General features: G+C 46.5%; 1 protein-coding gene across 5 annotated transcripts in view; it reads left to right on the top strand.

Annotated features, from left to right (window-relative positions):
• The window catches only part of EPHB1 (EPH receptor B1), a 386433-nt gene extending 381494 nt beyond the window's left edge, over positions 1-4939 (top strand). For 3 of the 5 annotated variants that reach the window (XM_043492655.1, XM_043492656.1, XM_043492653.1), the window contains one exon: positions 1559-1974. The gene's annotated coding sequence lies outside the window, so the exon portion shown is untranslated. Of the gene's footprint in view, positions 1-1558; positions 1975-4842 lie in introns of those variants that run through there. The other 2 variants (XM_038415984.2, XM_043492654.1) reach the window with 2 other exon arrangements.
• The last annotated feature ends 15616 nt before the right edge of the window (positions 4940-20555 follow it).

The following is a 20555-nucleotide window of genomic DNA, read 5'->3' as shown; positions in this document are numbered from 1 at the left end:
AAGCTTGCCTCACCACAGGGGGGATAGATTGGATGGTCTCTTAAGGTCCCTTCCAACCCTACATTTCTATGATTGTACAATTTGAAGTCTTTGGCGGTCCAGCCCCCACCCTATCTCCTCATTCTATTATCTTGCCCCAAGATTGACTCTGGCCTTCACTCCACCTGCATTACCTGCATGTCAGCTTTCCCCACAAGCATCTCCACACTTTCTCCTGGGTGACCCTTATATACACAGGGAAAAACTCCCCATCAAAATCCACAAAGTCACCATTTTATACAAGCTCCACTTTAAAATTCCCCTGTGCTGAGATGCTTACAGAAACTGCCACTGGAGAATAGCTAGGCAGCTAGCGAGCTGCAGTTCCTGTGACTTCTGCTTCTACCTATTACACTTATGAATTACTTATGACCTCCACTTTTTACTGTCTCTCCATCCTGCCTCCCTGCCTGCCTGCTTTTTCTTTGTCTCATCCACCTATTTCATCTTGTCTAGTGGGCTGTCAGAGCTCTTTGGGACCAGGACTTTCTTTTGCCATAAGTGTGACTGATGCTTCACTAGAACTCATTCAAATATGGGGGTTTCCTATGTGAAAAATGGTGCTGAAAACAAATGTATTATTTTTGGGAAAAAAAGAATAGGGGGGTTGCTACATTTTCCCCCCGGGTTTTCTGTTTTTGATAAAAAACCACAGAAATTTTGATAACCTGTGTCTCCCTGAGCCACCGCAGTGTTTCATGGGAGTTATAGTGCTTCATGCCCCTAGTCTTCCTTATGGGCTAGACTCCTGACTAGACTACATTTCCCATGATGCCTCATGATGGTGAGGCATTCCTGAATCAGTGTGCAGATCAGCCAGCGTGAAGACTGTGGTGCATTGGGAGATGTACTCCAGCCAGGAAGCACAGCCCATTGGGTAGAATAAGGTATGTGGGCACCCAAATTACAACACCAGTGAGGGACTGCAGTAGCTCAGGCTGACACAGTTTAATGTTAGCCAGAAATGACACATTCAACTAACTGAAATGTTTTGATCCAAATCCACTCATCTTGAAAGGAACTATTTCATTCCAATTTTTACAATGGCAAATTGAACATTTTTCACACAATCAACATTTTTCCTACAGACAATTTCAATTCTTGCTGAAATCTTTTATCAGCAGGAAATGTCTGACAAGCTGTCATGATGACTACGGACAAATGTCAGGAATAATCAAGGAATTCTGTGACATGATCATGCAGACTGGTTGGAATTTACCAGGATACTTAATCCAAAGGAGTCAGCCCACATTTTCACTAAACAGCTGCATGGTGCTTTATGTGATGTTAAAGCCTGAAGCCCATGGAGGCTTCTGTAGATCACTGTAGCCTACAATATTGTATCTTCTAGTGCCAACAATATACCCAGTTAAGGTAGGGTATGCCATGTCTTAGCTGTGCTTTGCTGCTCTCTCCTATGCTGCCAAAGCACAAGTTATGTGAAGAATTGGGATGATGGTTTTTTGCATTAAAATGAACTCATTTTTTCTTATTTTGTTTTTCCCCTTTTCTCTTTTAGGGGGAATACATCAGTAGTTCATCTCACAAGGAAATGGAGACAGGACAGTAATGCTCAGCACCATACTACCCACCTCCATTTCCTCTGGCAAAGCACCCTGCCACCATGACTGCAGGATGAATGCTGACCTCTCCACCGCGAAGTCAGGCTCTCGTGCCAAGGCTTCGCTCTGTCCTGATGAGCAGAGGCGATGAGAGCCCTCACCGCAGCAGCATGCACTGTGCCGGCCAGCAGATGCCCTGTCCTGTACATAGTCAATGAGATGTCTGTATAAGATTTTGCCCCGCTGTAATTTTTTTTCCTGATTCGTTGATTGTGTTTAAATTGTCAGAGTTTGTAACGGTAACTTCCAGAGAATATTGTACTAAAGAGAAAATTGCACTCAATAAAAATGATGAAATAAGCCTGATGACTTTTCCTTCCCCTCCCATAGATTTTATTTTTTTCCTGGTATTTGTCTTTGACTTAGAACTGGTTAAATACTGTAAAAATAGTGGAGAAATTCATCGTTATGAATTATTCATTTTGCTTTACTCGTAATTAAATCTCCAAGAGATAAATATATGGCAGTAGAAAGTGTTTTTCCTTTTTGCATTAGGCTGGGGTGTTCAGAACCACTCAGCATTGGCCAGAGTCTGCTCCCGTTGATGTTACTGGTCATTTGCCATTGATGTCAATTGGAGCAGATTTAAGCCAACAGTGTATACTTTAGAAAATGTCACTTTTAAGGCTTGCCTATGCAGAGAGTTAGTATGTGGCAAGGTGGAATGTAAGTCTGCAGTGCACCCGCCTGCCACCTGCTAACTGGCCATGTGGCCCCTGCTACTGCACACTAAAAGTTCCACAGTGCACTAACTCTCCTTATAAACAAGCCCTTAGTCTTTTTGGCAGTGTTGAGGGTGAGTTTGAGAATAGGTTCAAACATTAGAACCCCTCTGTGCTTCTTTTGACTGCATTGAATCAGAGAGGCTTCTTGCGCCTTGAAGTTCAACCAGTGACAGTGTCAACCATTGTTTGGTCCAATGAATATTTAAGTATTTGTACAAAGTGGAACAGCTTCAATAGGTAAGATTGTCAGAAGCCAATTGTACCATAACCTATAGTCTGCTCACCTGGGATGGGGGAGATCTTTGTTCAAGTCCCCGCTGCAGTGCTGGGATTCAGAAGTGGGTCTCCCACAACCCAAGCCAGTACCCTGACACTGGCTAAAGGTTATAAAGTGGGGGAAACACCTCACACACACACATACCTATGTTTTCTGGAGCTGACTGGAATGAAACAGTTTGTATGACCCAAAATGGACTTTTCCAATTGCCTGACAATTTCTGAAACATTTTTGGAAATGAAATATTTTTTCTGACTTTTTTTGGTTTGCTGGCCAAACAAACACAAATTCTTCACCCAGCTCTAGTTAAAGGTTACTGCAAGGCTTGACTTCAGTGGGCCTTGAATCTAACCCCATAGTCCTTAATGAAAATATTTCCATCATATATACAAAGTGCAAAGGGGTTGGAAGGACAGTAGCAGATTGAAGGCAGAGTTAGGGTTGTTTGTGTGTCCTTGACTGCATGATCCAGTTTAATAATGTTGTGTTGTTAGGGGGCTTTCCCTTCACCCCCTTCCCTGGTTCTTGTCACGCAGACAAAAAGCAGAAGGCCAGAAGTCTGAAGTGCAGGCAATGCAATGTTTATTGGGGTTAGTTTCAAGCAAACACATCCATAGCTCTGATGCTACAAAGCCTGTTCCCAGTGCTCCGTTCACCCATTCCTTAGCAGGCATAATTATACCTGCAGTATACGTCCTTGGTCCCACCTCTTACAATTTATGGTCATGGTCCATTTTGAGGGGTTGTGAGACTGGGGGCTTTGTCCCACCTCTTTTGTATCCCATGGAAGGCATAAGGAGTGAGGTTGTGCTATGGTCAGGGACAGGAATTTCTTTGCCCTCTTAGTGCTTCTTATACATCCCCCCCCAATTGTCCCTGTCCCTCCTGACTGGTTGCTTGACCTTGCCTTGAGATAGGAGTCAAGAACACTCAAACAGAGGGGCAGCAGAGTGAGAGAGCGAGACGATGAGTCAAGCAATCGCAAGAAGAGGGTGTCAGGCTGAAAGAGCGAATCCCCAGAGTGGCCAGGAGGAGGCACCTCTGGGCAGTGAGTAGAAGTCCCCATGACTGCCACTGACAGCTTGATGGCCTTCATAGGACTCTGAAGGTGTCTGTATAGGTCAGGGCAGCTGTGCAGTCTTGCTGGAGCATTAACAAAATATGTCTGAGTCAATTAGCAGAGCACAATTGGGTCCTAGATTTAAACGTCCCCCTGCCCTGTTTTCTGGTAGTGCCTATCTAGGGTTTCTAGGATACACTGGGTAAGGCCCTCAGCTGGTATCAAGCTGCATGGCTTCACTGGAGCTACACCAATTGGGGATCTGGCCTGTTAACTTCCCAGGAGCTATGGCCGATTCACACCAGCTAGGGCTCTGGCCCACTCACTCTCCTGGAGCTCTGGCTGATTCATACCAGCTGGGGCTCTGATTTTTTCAACTACTTTTAGATAATTATTCAAAACTGTCTCCCTCTTTACCTCCGTGCTCTAGTGCAGTGTCATGTACTGCAGACACAGAGCATCCAAAAAGCGTTCTAGCTCCTCTGAACACAAATATATACAGCTGTCAAACCCCAGACCACACAGGAGGCTCAGAATGACAAATCATTGCATCATGGCTATCAAGTTTGAAAAGCTAGAAGCAGAGTGATGCTTCCCATTTCTCTGCAGGTGGGCCAAGAAATTTCAAAATGCCTGGCTCCTGATACCAATGTACCTCAACGGGCTTCAGTGAACCACTCCTGATTTACACCAGAAAGGCCAGGAAGATGCCAAACAAAACCTTGTGAATAAAGCCAGTTAAGGATCAAATCCCTACTGGGTGTACGTTTCCCAGTTCCATGGATGTTGCTGAAGCTAATAGAAAAGGAGTACTTGTGGCACCTTAGAGACTAACAAATTTATTAGAGCATAAGCTTTCGTGAGCTACAGCTCACTTCATCGGATGCATTTGGTGGACCACCAAATGCATCCGATGAAGTGAGCTGTAGCTCACGAAAGCTTATGCTCTAATAAATTTGTTAGTCTCTAAGGTGCCACAAGTACTCCTTTTCTTTTTGCGAATACAGACTAACACGGCTGCTACTCTGAAAGCTGAAGCTAATGTGATTTACAGTAGCTCAGGATCTGACTTTAAGTGTATGGTAAAGATGCTGAGTATGGTTCTCTGCACTGTTACAGTAGATTGGAATCAGTGTCACTCCACTGGCTTCAGTGCAGAACTGGAGAATCCATCCCAGAAGTATCTGTAAGATAATGAACAGAATTTGGGGCAAGCTGGTGCACGAGCTGAGATTTGCCCTGCTTGCAGACAACATTAGTGATGAGGAGATGGGGAAGCTATCTCCAGGTTCTAGTAACCTCCTTTGATGCAGAAATACACTCCATTCTGCCTGGACCATGGTGCACACCTGCAGAGCAGCTAACATCTGTAAGACCTTGCAGTTGACAACACTTTGAATGAACAGTTCTCCAGCTGACAGACATCATGAACCGTGATGAAGACCCTCAGGACTTAGTAGTTGCCAAATATTGGCTCTGACAAAAGAGGGACAGTACAGCCCTCAGAAGATCTAGTTGAGCACATTATATTTCATAGCTAATTCGGAATGTTATGAATCTTTCATTTGTACATGGGCTCTTGCTGTCGATAATATTTTACTGCTTTACAATCTTTCACATTTGTGCTTAAGATATTAAGTTTACTATATTCCTTGGCAAATGCAGCTCTGGAAAAATGCTGCCAATTTAAGAACTCATAAAACAGTTGCATATTAAATCAAATGGTTTAAATCCACATTAAATCCCAAATGATCTGAAATAACATCATTGCTACAGATTTTGGTGCATTCATTTTGAAGTAGCTGTTTAAAAAACAAAACATTTGCCACAATTTTCATTTAAGGATGATTTTTTTGTGCTGTGTGACCTACGAAACTGCCTGACATTCCACACTTAGCTTCTGCCCTGCAAAGACACCCTACACCCGAGGTTCTGCCCATGCCTGATTATTCTAGCAAAGGTTTCCAATTGTGCTGACTTTTGCATATCCATAGCTTATAGTGCATGGTACTATCTATAATTAAAAATACAGTATATTTGGAAGCTGGACTATCAAATCTATTTCATTTATAAACTGCTCCAGAATTTAATCCTAGTATTTCAGAAATAACAGATTAGGAATCATAACATCATGAAATGTAGGGATGGAAGGGACCTCAAGAGGTCATGAAGTGCAGCCCCCTATTCTGAGAACAGATCAGGTAAACCTAGATCACCACTGACAGGTATTTGTCTAACCTGTTCCTAAAAATCTCCAGTGATGGGGATTCTATAACCTCCCTTGGAAGCCTATTCCAAAGTTTAACTGCCTTTATAGTTAGAAAGCTTTTCCAAATATCTAACCTAAATCTCCTTTGTTGCAGAGTTAGTCTACTACTACTTGCCCTACTGTCAGCCCAATCCCTTAACATATTTGAAGAATGTTATCAGTTCCCCATGCAGTCTTTTCTCAAGACTACATGGCCAGTTTTTTTTAACCTTTCCTCACAGGTCAGGTATTCTTAACCTTTTATCACTTTTGTTGCTCTTCTTTGGGATATCTCCAATTTGTACATATCTTTCCTAAAGTGTGGCACCCAGAACTGAACATAGTACTCCTGCTGAGGCCTCATCAGGGCTGACTACAGCAGGACAATTACCTCCCATCAGGGGTGAAAGTAATTTAAAGGATTTACCAGTACACAGGAGTCCTGAGCAGGGGGGCGTGGCCTCAACCAGAAGAGGTAGGGCCTTTAAATCCCCACGCCCTTTAAATAGAGATTTAAAGGGCCTGGGACTCCAGCTGCGGTAGCTGGGAGACCCAAGCCCTTTAAATCACCGCTGGAGCTACCAGCTGCAGAGGTGGCTGGGAGCCCCGAGGTTTGGGGGCAATTTAAAGGGCCCAAAGCTCTAGCCCCAGCCACAGCAGAGCCCCAGGCCCTTTAAATCACCACCAGAGCCCCCGACTGCCGCCGCCATCTCAGGTCTCCAGCAGTGAGGCTCCAGAGGCAATTTCAAGGGCCCAGGGCTCCCCGCAGCAGCCGGAGCCCCGGGCCCTTGAAATCACCACCCGAGCCCTGGGGTAGTGGCAGCAGCCCGGGGCTCTGGTGGTGATTTAAAGGGCCAGGGGCTCGCGGCTCCCACTAGCGCAGCGGAGCCCCGGGCCCTTTAAATTGCCGTCCTAGCCTCAGGGCTCCCGGCTACCTCCGCTACCCTGGGACACTGGCAGTAGGGCTCTGGCTGCAATTTAAAGGGCCTGGGGTTCCGGCCGCTGGTGGGAGACCCAGGCCCTTTAAATCACTGGCCTGAGGAAGCTGGTCTGGTACAGCGTACCGGCTTACTTTCATTTCTGCCTTCCCTATCTTAGATATGACGCAACTGTTAACACACCCCAGAATTATATTAGCTTTTTACACAACTGCATCACATTGCTTACTCATATTCAGTTTGTGAGCCATTCTAACCCCAGATGCCTTTCAAGCAGTTCTACCACCAAGCCAGTTATTCCCCATTTTGTACTTGTGCATTTGATTTTTACTTCCCAAGTGAAGTACTTTAAACTTTACTTTACTGAATTTCATCTTTTTGATTTCAGAACAATTCTCCTATTTATCAAGGTTGTTTTGAAGTCTACTTTTGTCCTCCAAAGTGCTTGCAACCCTTCCCAAGTTGGTGTCATCCACAGATTTTAGAAGCAAACGCTCCATTCCATTATCTGAGTCATTAATGAAAATATTGAATAGAACCAGATTCAGGACTGACTCCATGGGAATTTAACAACAAACCATAAGTACTCTTTCAGTGCAAAGTATCAGAGGGGTACCCGTGTTAGTCTGTATCCGCAAAAAGTCTGGTGGCACCTTAAAGATTAACAGATTTATTTGGGCATAAACTTTTGTGGGTAGAAAACTCTACTTCTTCAGATGCATGGAGTGAAAATTACAGATATGGGCATAAATATACTGGCACATGAAGAGAAGGGCGTTACCTTACAAGTGGAGAACCAGTGTTGACAAGGCCGATTCAGTCAGGGTGGATGTGGTCCACTCCCAATAAATGATGAGGAGGTGTCAATACCAAGAGAGAGAAAATTGCTTTTGTAGTGAGCCAGCCACTCCCAGTCCTTATTCAATCCCAAATTAATGGTGTTAAGTTTGCAAATGAATTGTAGCTCTGCAGTTTCTCTTTGAAGTCTGTTTTTGAAGTTTTTTGTTGAAGGATGGCTACTTTTAAATCTGTTATTGAATGTCCAGGGAGATTGAAATGTTCTTCTACCAGCTTTTGTATGTTACCATTCCTGATGTCTGATTTGTGTCCATTTATTCTTTTACGTAGATACTGTCCAGTTTGGCCAATGTACATGGCAGAGGGGCATTGCTGGCACATGATGGCATATATCACATTAGTAGATGTGCAGGTAGATCTGTGTGGACTCCTCCTGATGGTCGAAATGACAAACTGGACTTCTCCATAGAGTACTTACGCAGACATGCACAGGCTGAAATTGTGAACAAACAGCACCACTTGACCCACAGGGCCATTCTTGTTGTGTAAGAGCTGGTTACCCCAAGTAAATATGGTGAAACAGGGTCTTTGTAGGCCACCCTGCCATGGAGGATTTTGTAAGAGCTGCTAAGTGAGGTATTGTCACTGATGGAGAATCCACCATGAACCTTGGTAAACTGTTCCAATGGTTAATTACCCTCACTTAAAATAATCTACTTCTTATTTCCAGTCTGAATTTGTCGAGCTTCAGCTTCCAACCTTTGGGTTGTGTTAGACCTTTGTCTGCTAGACTGAAGAGCCCATTATTAAATATTTGTTCCCCACGTAGCTACTTTATAGACTGTAACCAAGTCACTCCTTAACCTTCTCTTTGTTAAGCTAAATAGACGAGCCCCTTAAGGCTATCCTGAAAAGCATGTTTTCTAATCCTTTAATCATTCTCGTGATTCATCTCTGAACTCTCTCAATTTATCAACATCCTTCTTGAATTGTGAGCACCAGAACTGGGTACAGCAGTAGTCACACCAGAGCCAAATATAGAGGTAAAATAACTTCTTGAGATTCCCATGTTTATGCATCCCAGGATCGCAGTAGCTTTTTTGACCACAGTGTCACACTGGGAGCTTGTGTTCAGCTGATTATGATACCCACCACAATCCCCAATTTTTTTCAAAGACTCTTCATAGAATAGAGTCCTCCATCCTGTATATATGGCCTGCACTCTCTGTTCCTTGATGTATACAGTTAAATTTTGCCATATTAAAAATCACAATGCCCTTTTATCAAGCTGGATGCAGGGGACATATTTTCCTGTAGCAAGGCATTTTTGCACTTCTCTTTTAAAAATAAAAGATAAAGTCTGGATTCCTTTCAGAGAAACCAGTAACCATGGGAGCCCTCACATGGCATTATTTAGAAGGAGGAGAGTTTGATCTGAATGTTTTTAACCATACAAGCAACAATTGGAGAACATGCTTACGGTGTCACCGCAACAACACCTTTGTGAGAGCACGTGGTTCTCACAGTCAGAGAGAGGGTGTGTCAGACAGCATGCATGTGGCATACTGATATCAGCAGGGCAAGCTGACTGCCAGCTACATCTGGGGCTCATTTTTTTACACTTCTGTACATGGCATCCCCACACACAGGACAAGTCCAGTTAGAGAGGGGGCTTTCGCAAGAACTTCCCTCTTCATGAACAAGCAGAGTTGGTTCAAAAGAAAAACAAATGGTGGTTGAGGCAACTTGGTAGAACACCCATCCTCAATTCCCCCGCTGTCTCTTAGACTCAACCCCAGGGCCAGACTTATGGGTGGGCGACACGGGCAATCACCTAGAATGCCATGGTCAGGGGGGTGCAGTGTTCAGGAGTCAAGAAGGATGGGGTGAAAGTCCACAGAAGGGAACGCAGGGCAATGGGGTGGGGGGAAAGTCAGCAGTTCCCAGGGATGATGGGGGGCAGGGGACAGGAAGGATGGGTGGGGTGCCCAGGGAGGAAGCGGGAGCCCGGAGAGCCAAAATACAAATTTGTCCAGGGTGCCATTTTCCCTAAGTCTGGCCCTGCTCAACCCCTCCTGGCCGACCAGCTCCTTTGCATTTGAGAAACAAGAGGGCAGCTCTAAAGACACTGATGTTGAAAAGAATTGAGCAGATTATGAATGGGAGAAAGACATATTCACAGTCAAATCTTCTATCTCCCTTTCCCCACCTCACCCCCCTACTCATGTCACACTTAGAAACAAATGACCTGTCCAGGAGGGCTATCAATTAAAAATTATAATTAGAACAATATTGTTGTATTACAAAGATATGTGCCAGTCTGTGTGAAATGGAACCATCTGCTTGGATTCTCTGAGGTGTCCCATCAACAATTAAAAGTGCTTTCGTTCCTACTGGTTAAGCCATCTGGGCTGCACTGATGCCTTGGTGCCTGTGGTGCTAAGCTTGTATAGGGTGGGGGTTGGGGGGAGGTAGGGACAGATTGATATTACATTAAGTCTTAAAACATCTCCCATTTGCACACCAGGCCCTATGGTGTAGGAGGTTGTATTGGGGTGCATATTGTGAGGCGCTACAAATGTATGTCTTCTCCTGAATTGTACCTAGATGTGCCTAGCAAATTACAGTATTCCAAATTACCCTGGGGTCACAAACTAGAGTTAATAATACATCAAACTGGGCTGAGGAGTCAACCAATTAGAAACTGGGATTTCCAGAACTGGGCTCTGAAGTCTGAGTAGGGATTTGAATTTGGCAGGGATGTCGTTAATTAATCCCTGAGAGGAAGAGCATTTTCTGTCTTTCTATGTTCATATATGGCTCCCATCAGTGGGGTATCTAACCTGCAGGACGACATTGCATCCATTGCATTGCAACTGCATGGCCAATGAAGCTAGAATGGAGATGTTGTTTATAATTCGGAGGTGTTTGTGACTCCAGTCAGAACATTCTGAGTGCGTCACTGGATTCCTCTCTCTATCTAAAGGGAATTGGGCAGGGGTAGGATTTATATCCGCTCGATTGCTTTTAGCTGGTTTTCAATTACCATCTTAATTAAGGGATGCCCAGGTGACCTGCTCCTGTGCTGCTGCCCCATAGTTAGCAACTATGCAGGAGCATCAAAACCGAGGGGGTCTTATTTCACTGCCTCAGGTGGAACACCTTGATCCAATTATTCTCTCTCTCATACTGATGCTGGAGGCTGGCAGTGCTGATATTTGCCCACCTCTATGAATGAATTTCCCATAATATATACCATGCAAGGGCCTCTTGGCATTAAACAGTAGAAGCAAAAAAAAAAACAAAAAAAACCCCCCAAACTCCCCCCAACCCAACAACAGCTTCAACTTATAAAGCATCTTCTTATGACTGGATGTCTCCCGGCGCTTTAGAGATGTGTGGTAACAGAATATCACTAGATGAACAGGGGATGGGAACGGGAAACGAGGGACACTTCTGCTTTGATTTAAAGAGGGAAATCACATTGCTCTCAGCTGCTTTTCAATTACCATGCTAATTATGCCATACCCAGGAGACCTGCTGCTGGACTGCTCCCACCCACTCAACAGCTGCAGAGTGGGGGGCAAGAGGTGAGTGGGTGACTTCCCCCTTCTGTGCTGCCTCTGCAGCAGTCACCTCCCATCTCCCCATGGCCCTCTGCTCTGGGCTTAGTGGGGTACTGGTTGACACCCCCACCCCTGTGGCTGCACTGCTCTGGGCTCAGTGGGGTACAGGTTGCCCCCCGTGGCCCTTCTGCTTTGGACTTAGTGGGGTGCAGTTTGCTGCCCCATGGTCCCCCTGCTCTGGGCTCAGTGGGGTGCTGGTCGCCCCCCATAACCCTTCTGCTCTGGGCTCAGTGGGGTGCTGGTCACCACCCATGGCCCTCTGTTCTGAGCTCAGTGGGGTGCAGGTTGCCCGACCATAGCCCCTCTGCTCTGGGCTCAATGGAGTGCAGGTCCCTGCCTGCTGAGAGGTGTTCAGGACTGGACAGGTTTCAGAGTAGCAGCTGCGTTAGTCTGTATTCGCAAAAAGAAAAGGAGTACTTGTGGCACCTTAGAGACTAACAAATTTATTAGAGCATAAGCTTTCGTGAGCTACAGCTCACTTCATCGGATGAAACCTGTCATTATGCAAGGACTGGACAGTGGCTCTAGACCTTGCTGGATCTGCCAGTCACAGGATCTGAGCCCGGCTGCTGCACCAGTCCACTTCATGGGGCAGAGCAGCCAATCAGGGATGCTGTAGGAGGGAGGCAGAGGCCCCAGGTAGGGAAGGGAGTGGCTGACACCTGTGCGCAATGGGTTAGTCTGACCCGTTTCCCCTCCGCGCATGTGCAATGGGTTAGTCCATGCCTGCTCCCTCCTCCTTTGTGTAGTGGGCTAGTCTGTCCCTGCTCCTCCCTTCTGTGGGCAATGGGTTAGTCTGCCTCCTGCTTACCCCCATGTGTCATGGGTCAATCTACTCCCTCCCACCCAGTGCTGGATCAATCCGTTCCCTGCTCCTCCTTGCTGCTCTGTTTGTGCGGCAGGGGGTGGGTAGGGCTGGGAGGGGGTAAGCAGACCCCTCCCCTTGGAGCTGCCCCCCCTCCCAGGACTGGGATGGTGGGGTGCCAAACTTCCAGTGCTGCAGAGGAGTGGAGGTGGGGTGGTGCCTCAGCATTATTGTGGGGTTGGGCCAGATGTGAGGTCTGGACATGGGGACACAACAGGCATTGATGGGAGGCTGTGGGTGCAGTGCTGAGGGTGGCAGGGGTGGAGCTGGGGCACAAAGTTCATTGACACTGGGGTGCAATGGCTAGAATTGTGTTTGTCACTAGAACGTGACGAATCTAACTGTCCTGACTGGAGGTGGGGAGGTCAACAGTCAGAAGGCAGTCCACAAACTATTATTTAGTCTTTAAAACCAAAATGGGGCCAATCATAATTCTGGGGGTCTGGCTTATGATTTTTGAATGTTTGGGGTTGGCAAAGCTGCAGATGGTACAAGTGCGCTAGCCAATCCTTCACTCAGCTCTAGGCAGTGCGATGTGTCCAAAGGAACTAAATGAATAGAGCAGTAAGATTGTGAAGTCAAACACTGAAAAGTTAGGAAATGCCTGTGCACTCTTAATTCGGCTCCCTTTTGCATCTGCATTGTGATAGCCTCTTTAATTACATGAACACATGCTGTTTTCTCCACTGGACCCCTGCCTCAGTCAATGCACAATACAGACAGCATGCTCTGAATGAGCAGCTATTCAACATTTCTTTTTATCCTCAGCATTCAATGTGTAACCCCATGCGCTATATACTGCACACCTTCACAGTGCTTCACTGAATACAGAGTTATTAATTTCCTCCTGGGTCTTTCTGTGGTGCTCTAATCATGGTATCTTAGCTCCTTATGAACATTAATGAATTTACTTTCCAACACCCCTGTGAGGGAGGAGAGGTATTTTATTTCCCTTTGTACACCTGGAGGACTGAAGCACGGAGAGATTAAGGTTAAAAGTATCCCCTAATTTTGGGTGCCCAATTTGAGATGCCTAGAACCTGATTTAACATTAAATAGCACTTCCTATGTTCAAAGCATAGCTCCTATGGACTTCAGGTGCAGCCCTGAGTGTGAAGCCATTCTGTGTATCAGAGTAGCAGCCGTGTTAGTCTGTATTCGCAAAAAGAAAAGGAGTACTTGTGACACCTTAGAGACTAACAAATTTATTTGAGCATAAGCTTTCGTGAGCTACAGCTCACTTCATCGGATGCATTTGGTGGAAAATACAGAGGGGAGATTGATAGGTGTATATCAATCTCCCCTCTGTATTTTCCACAAATGCATCCGATGAAGTGAGCTGTAGCTCACGAAAGCATTCTGTGTATCGGCACCTAGGTGTCTCAAACAGTATCAAGAACATGCACACACAGTGACCACCTGTGAAACTGTTGGTGTCAGTGTCTTGCCCAGCATGACATACACCCAGGACAAACCACCAATGTGGCCGAGGCAGAGAGAGAAGCCACGTCTCCTGTGTGGCATTCAACTGCCTGAAGGACCAGGCCCTCCTTTCTCTTCCCTGCCTCTTACACCTGGTTTCTGAACTTCTGACCTGTAACTCTCAAACCTTTTTAAGACATGGGTAAAGCTGGCCTAATATGCAGCTCAGCCAGCCATGTGAATGGAGCACTGTGGGCAATGGATGGCTTGGCCATTGATAACAGCATTTGGGCCATTTCATTTCTGAATAGCTGGTGAAAATCTAGCATAGTTTGGGAGTGACTGAGGCTTGGTACCTGAAAGGTATTTAGTGACCCATGTCAAATGACTTGGTGGTTTCTGTCCAGTTGCTAGGGGACACAGATCCTTGGCCAACTGGTATTAATTAGCAGCCAGCCTGTCAGTCTGTGCAATGATGCCCCTGACTGAATGGGAGCTGTCAACCCAGCACTTTTCCAGAGTACTAAGTTAGCTACCAATGTGTAAAGCAGGGAAGATGCTCCAAATCAGAAAGCATTCCTGAGAGCTCATGCTATACCCAGGGCTGAGCAGGGCTGCCAGTGGGAGGAACCCCGGGATGGGCAAGATGTATTGGAGCTGTGGCTACTCACTCAGGTATGGACATTGATAGAATACGCTCTCATGTAACCAGAAGCTTTACAAGTTGCAGCCTATGCATTAAGCAGGAATCTATATATGGTTTAAATAAGCAGACCCCTGCTGAGCTTCCACATCAGGTGAGATTAAGGCAGACCTGCACCTTTGCCTAAAAATAACCACACAATTTCCCCCGCCCCCTGCCGTGGAAACAGGATCATTAGTGTGCACAGTCAGGAGGAGCAGGAACAGATTATAATGGAGATAGCTCCTGTTTAAACACATTTGTCTTCATCACTTAGTCATCTCAACAGGGAGCAGCCAGTTTGCTGTTGGTTACAAGATGGACATCCTAAATGATGAGCGTTAGCTAATGTAGAAAGCCGGGTGGGGAGGGGAATGGTCCACTTGGGGCTGCCCTAAACTGTTTGGGGAAATAGCGCTCTCTTGTGAAGGATTTAACGTGTATCGCAGCTTCAAGGAGTCGTTGCGGGACCCGGTCTCCAGCTGCCTGGCAGCACGCTGGATGCATTACATGCTCACAAGCATGCCATGTATGTGCTCGCAGCACTCAGCTCTCCGGGGGGTCCCAAGTGCTCTCACACACTTTCAATAAGAGAGGGGCTTTCTGTGCTAGTTCTGCCGGAAATAAACCTGCCTGCTCCCCTTGGTACAAGTGCTGTGCGTTACAAATAGAAAGAGAAACCCAGCAGTGCCCAGCCAGCCCTTAGCGCAATCAAGGCCAGGGGTAGGAGAGGTAAGAAGGTGCCTATGTAATCCCTCTGCGCTGCCTGCAGGCACAGCCCTATGTCCTGCTGCTGCAGCTACCACTCTCCCCCTGCCAGCAACAAGGTGCGTCTTGGCTAGGGTGACCAGACAGCAACTGTGAAAAATCGGGACGTGGGGTGGGGGGTAATAGGCACCTATATAAGACAAAGCTCCAAATATCAGGACTGTCCCTATAAATTTGGGACATCTGGCCATCCTAGTCTTGGCACAGCTTTCAGGTTCTCAACTTCCAGTTCTCAAACTGCCTCCTATCCCTACCTCCAGCCTGCTGCTGTTCCCCACAGCCTCTGGCTCCCTTCTGAACCAGGTCTCCTCTGAGCCCTGCCCTGTCCTTCCCTCCCATGGGTGCTAGGTGCCTGTTGCATTGGAACTGAACGCAGAAGCCAGCAGGGTCATTACAGAATAATTTCTTACCCAACCCCCCATGTACTCATGTTGTATTCTCTGTGCCAGCAATGAGGATCACCTGGAGCTTTGCATATAGCGTTAAGCCCACCTTTTCCAACTTGGGCATCCAGAACCCCAGGTCACTTTTACAAACGTTGACCCTGGTTTCAAAAGTCAGGCAACCAAACCCATAATTAGGCACCTAAACAAATGTGGCCTAATTTTAAGAGGTGTGCTACACACTCCAAGTGTGATGAGGTGTCCCTGAGTGCGTTAATGGGGGCCAGACAGGGCCAATTAACCTTATCTACTGCACCTGGAGGGAAGCCAGGAATTGATTGGACCTAATGGCAGATGAAGCTCAGCTGGGGGAGGAGCTGGGCTAGGATTATAAGCTAGGAAGTGAGAGCAGGCCTGTAATCATTAGAGGGAAAAGAAGTAGGCCAGGGACAAGGAGGTGAGGCAAAGCCAACCAGCCCGCCTGCCCTGGGGCTTTGTCTGGACTGGGTCTCCAGCAGGAGACCGAGAAGGGTGAAGTAGCCACAGGGAGCACAGGAATCTCTACTGGTAAACCAGAGCTAGGCCACGAGCTAGAGAGGTGATGTAGGAAGGAGCCATGGGACAGAGCCCCAGGGTCTGAGACAGGATCTGGAGTAGTGGGGAAGGCAGCACAGGGACTGGAGACTTGGAAGAGAAGGCTGTCTGATGCAGTACGTGGACAGCTTATCTGGTGGGACTTTGTTATCCTGGAAGGGGGGCACTACATAGTGACCTGGCTGGAGCGTCAAATCACAAAGAGAGAGCAGGACCACAGCATGAGCAACCGATGGCAGGGGGCACCATATGGGGTGAAAGCTAATTCCCAGACCTAGCCACAAGGAGGTGCACCAGTAGTGAGTGGAGCCCTTTATATCAAGCTTAAAAGTTTTGGCCTTAATCCTTTACGGTAGGTATCTCCCTGTCTTGTCCTTTCAGCGATGCCACCCTGCTTTAGGACAACATAATTGCTCCTATGGTAACAGTGTCTCATGTGGCTTAAATTGGATAGTCGGATGCCCACAAAACCATCTTGCTAGGGACTAGTGAATCTTGTTGATAGCACACTTTCTGGGCAAGATGATCTGGGTGTGGGGACACTGGCGGAACAGAGGCAAAGGGGGCAAGACTTCCTCACAAACTTGAACACAATTGAGCTGGAATCTTTTGGGAGCTCTGACAGTGCCCACCAGCTGCTTTCTTACCCTCCCTGGATCAGAAGCAGGAGTACTGAAATTACACAAGAACAGCAGCTTGTGTGATGGTTTTGGCCCATTTAGAAAAGTCTAGTGTAAGTGACCTGCCCGGCATCCCACAGGTACTCTGTGGCAGAATCAGGGATAAAATCCAGTTCTCCAGGGCAGCATTCAACTGCCTTAACCATGTGATCATCCTTTCTGTTCCTGCAAACTCTGCCTCGTTCATTACTCACCTTCCAACTTGTGCAACAAATGAGGCAGGGGTCCTACAGCCAACAACCGCCTTCACTGTACATCTTTGATTGAACCCCAAGTCAGGTCTATCCTATGCAGTGAATCAGGAGAAATAGGCTCCTAGTTCTGGGGCCCAGCCTGCAGCAGCTCGGAGTTGCAACTGCAGGGAAAGTCAAGCTCAGCCCCTGGCTTGAGCATGCTCCATATGGCTAGAGTCTTCGAGGAATTGAACTGTGAAGCAAGTCTCTACTGTGAATGTGCAATTTTTCAATGGCCAAACTTGGCCAAATTTGAACAGATTTTCATGGGGATGGCAAAAGGCACATTCCTTACCCCCTGCCAACTTTCAAATCCTTGCTCCAAAGAATGGGGCTCTAGAGCTTCTCACAGAAAAGATTACCAAATTTTTTGAACATGGGTAAAACAATATATTTCCCCTAGTTTCATTCTCAGAAAAGGGTGGACCATTTTAGCTGATTTTATCTATAACATACCAGCCCGAGGCAGACATCCAGCATGGAAAATGTCAGTGCCATCTGTTAAAGTCTGGCAAAGTTATAATCAACAGAAAACAGGGTCTTATAATGGGAAGTGTCAGGCAACCTTATTGTGAGGGGACAGACAGGCCTCACGCAGCAAGAAGATAGTTAATGGTGGCTCAAAATGGCCTGACCCCACTGATGTCGGGTGTGGAGTTTAAAAGGAGAAGGCCTAGCTTAATTTGTGACTGCGCAGGAAGAGGAGCAGAGCTCCGCTTCTCCCTTGGTGAGGGAAGCCTGGTTTCAGGCAGGAGTCTGAGACAGCTGCCTGCCTGGATAAACGTCCCAATGGATGGGACGAGCAGGCCCAGAGAAATGGACCCAAAGCGGTGTGAAGACAAGCCTCAGTAGAAGGATGGGGTGCTACCGAAGTCTCCTTGGGCGACCCTACTTTTGAGTTTGTAGCATGTCTTTGCCTTTGGACTTTAATCCCCTAGATGGGGCAGGACTCAAGCAAGCCGTAGACAGAGGGCTAAAGCACAGTGACACTGGATGCTGTGAAAGGCGGCAACTGAGCATGGGATACCCTGTGACTAGTGCTCTGTTGGGCCACAAGGGGGCACCACAGAGGTGGTACTCATTAATAAGTAGTGCTTCCAGCCCTGCCAATGATATGGCATGAAAGCACGCCTCAGTCTAGCCTTTCCAAGAAAGGGGCTGAGAAGAATGCACCATGGCACAAGAGCCGTGTGTAAACGTTCACATTCCAAACTAGCCTGGCCTTTGTTCTTCGCTGGGCCTGTGTTGCTCAGAGGCATTTCTACCATTTTGTTTGTGCTGTTACTTCACTGTAGTGATAAGCAATTTGTGAGGTCAAAGCCTGCTTCCCCTTGGCCATGAAGCGCTTTCCTGTGAGCAGCACATTCTGCTTGCAGCCGTCTCTTGTGCAAAGACCCCAATCTGTGGGTGCTCTCAGGAGAGGAGAGGAACATACCGCACTACTGTACTTAGTCATATTTTTAGACATGCCTTTATTTTTAACTGCAAGCAAGAAACCATCCACTCCTGGTAATGAAAACAAGATGTTGTCATCCCACCTGCCCAACCCACCCTTTTGTCTGTTTCTTCTGCCTGATGCATCTTCTCGGAATCCTTAATTTTGAGCTCTTGGGAGCAGGGAATTGGCTGTGCAGCACCTCCTAGCACAACTGGGTCCTGATCTTTGACTGGGGCCTCTAGAAGCTACTATAATACAAATCATAATAAATTAGGGTGAAACCAAACCCTTCCCTCCATGACAAAATGTCTTGGGCAATTTACTCATAGCATGACCATGACCCACCCTGACACAGATATATACCCAGTCAGTCCTTCCGTTCCTGAATAATCTCATCCTACTTATGCGGGCGTTACTGTCAACACAGGCATGAAATAGAATGTTCCATTCTGATAGAGACTGTGAGGGGCTAAAACCTAACCCTCCTGCCCCAGATTAAACTAAGGGCTCATTCCTTTGCAGAGCCAAAAAGCAGCTGCCTGGTCTCTGGACAGAGCATTCTCGGTGTCAGAACCGTCCTGGCACTGCTCTGCAATGCTGTCACCCAAGCTGCTGGAGAGAGGGCACTCCCATTAGATAAGAGGCACCTGTACAGATAGCCATGACAAGCAGCAATTATTGCACTGACAGAATAAAAATTGTGAGCTGTTTTGCAAATATTTTTGAAGCAGCAGAAGTAGGCATAATTACACATAAAAATATATCTCCTTTATAGATTTTTAATTATCTACTCAGGTGAACCATAATTTGAGGAGAAAAGCTTTAAATATATTTTTCTTTAATAAAAAATGGAATTGGTAGGACAGGATTGTAATGCAATTAAGTGAAGAGGCAAGGCATCTGGATTGCTGAGTTATAGCACAAGGGAGCCGTGCACCATGCGTCAAATCCTGGGGTGCTGATCCCAGGTTTGCCACTTCCCAGTCATATGATCTTGGGTGAGTCACTTCATCTCTTGTACCTCCGTTTCCCCTCCCCATTCTTTAGCTGTCTTGTCTAACTAGATTGTAAATTCCTTGGGATAGGGACTGCCTCTTACTGGGTTTACAGCCCTAGCACAATGGGACCTTGATTGTGACTGGAGCCACGGGGAGATGTACGGGGAGATGTCAGCAAACCAGTAAAGTGCCTGAAACCACTATTGTGTATTGTTAAAAGCAGTCAAGTCAGCAGGCTGTAAAGTGGCCATGCAGCAGCCTCAGCTTGACCAAGACAGGAGGGGAGTGGGTTTTGGGTGCCACAGAAAGGGCAGCTTGACCCCATGTCCTTCCTGATAAGAATTGTGTTGAATTTGCTGATACATGCATTTTAGAAGAGCAGGATGTGCTCTCAGGACTGTGTCTGACAGGGCCTCAAGGTTGCAAACTCTGGGGGAAAAACCACACCTGGTTAATCAATGGTCAGAAGGAAACCTCTTGCTTTACCATTGAAACTGCTTGCTTAACAAGTTTTCTTTAAGGGACATGTCATTGTGTTACTAATATATAAATAAGGGGGGAAAGTTTGAGGTAGTTGGACTCTTCAGGACTGGACTCTCCCTCTGGATACATCTTGCAGTCCCCACCGGCAGATGGAAGATTTGGCCACCGGAAGGCTGCCACTGTGCACTCGAGAGCCACACTCAGCTTCAGTAATTATCAAGGGTTGGGAGGGTTTTACTAACCTGTTGCGGACGTATGTAAGTGCTTGAAACTAAGTAAAGTTTAGCTTTAAGTGAAAGCACTCTTGTGTTGTCCTGTTTGTGCCAGCCATCAATTGGTCAGACTGCCATGTCTCCCCTGATTTATTACCTGACACCACCTTGCACAGAGTAAAAGTTACCAAGAGCTTTGGATTAAAAGAACCCCAAGTAACACTAGGTACTGCTGTAATACCAATAAATAATAATAAATAGCTCTGTTAACAATAAACGTTAGCTCTGCTGGATTAATGTAGTCGAGATGACATGGTGACAATCATGTTTTCATCTTTTGCTGTTGTTTTGGTCTCTACATCCATTACATATCCTTAGAGGTGATTTGGGTGTAGACAGAACCTCCATAGAATCTGGCCTTGCAAGTGACAAGTGTGAATAAGGGGAAATGTTGTTTGTTTGGC

Source organism: Dermochelys coriacea, chromosome 9 (genome assembly GCF_009764565.3).
Source record: "Dermochelys coriacea isolate rDerCor1 chromosome 9, rDerCor1.pri.v4, whole genome shotgun sequence".
NCBI lineage: Eukaryota > Metazoa > Chordata > Testudines > Dermochelyidae > Dermochelys > Dermochelys coriacea.
The sequence above is the reverse complement of the archived record's forward strand: the minus strand, read 5'-3'. Positions and strand labels throughout refer to the sequence as shown.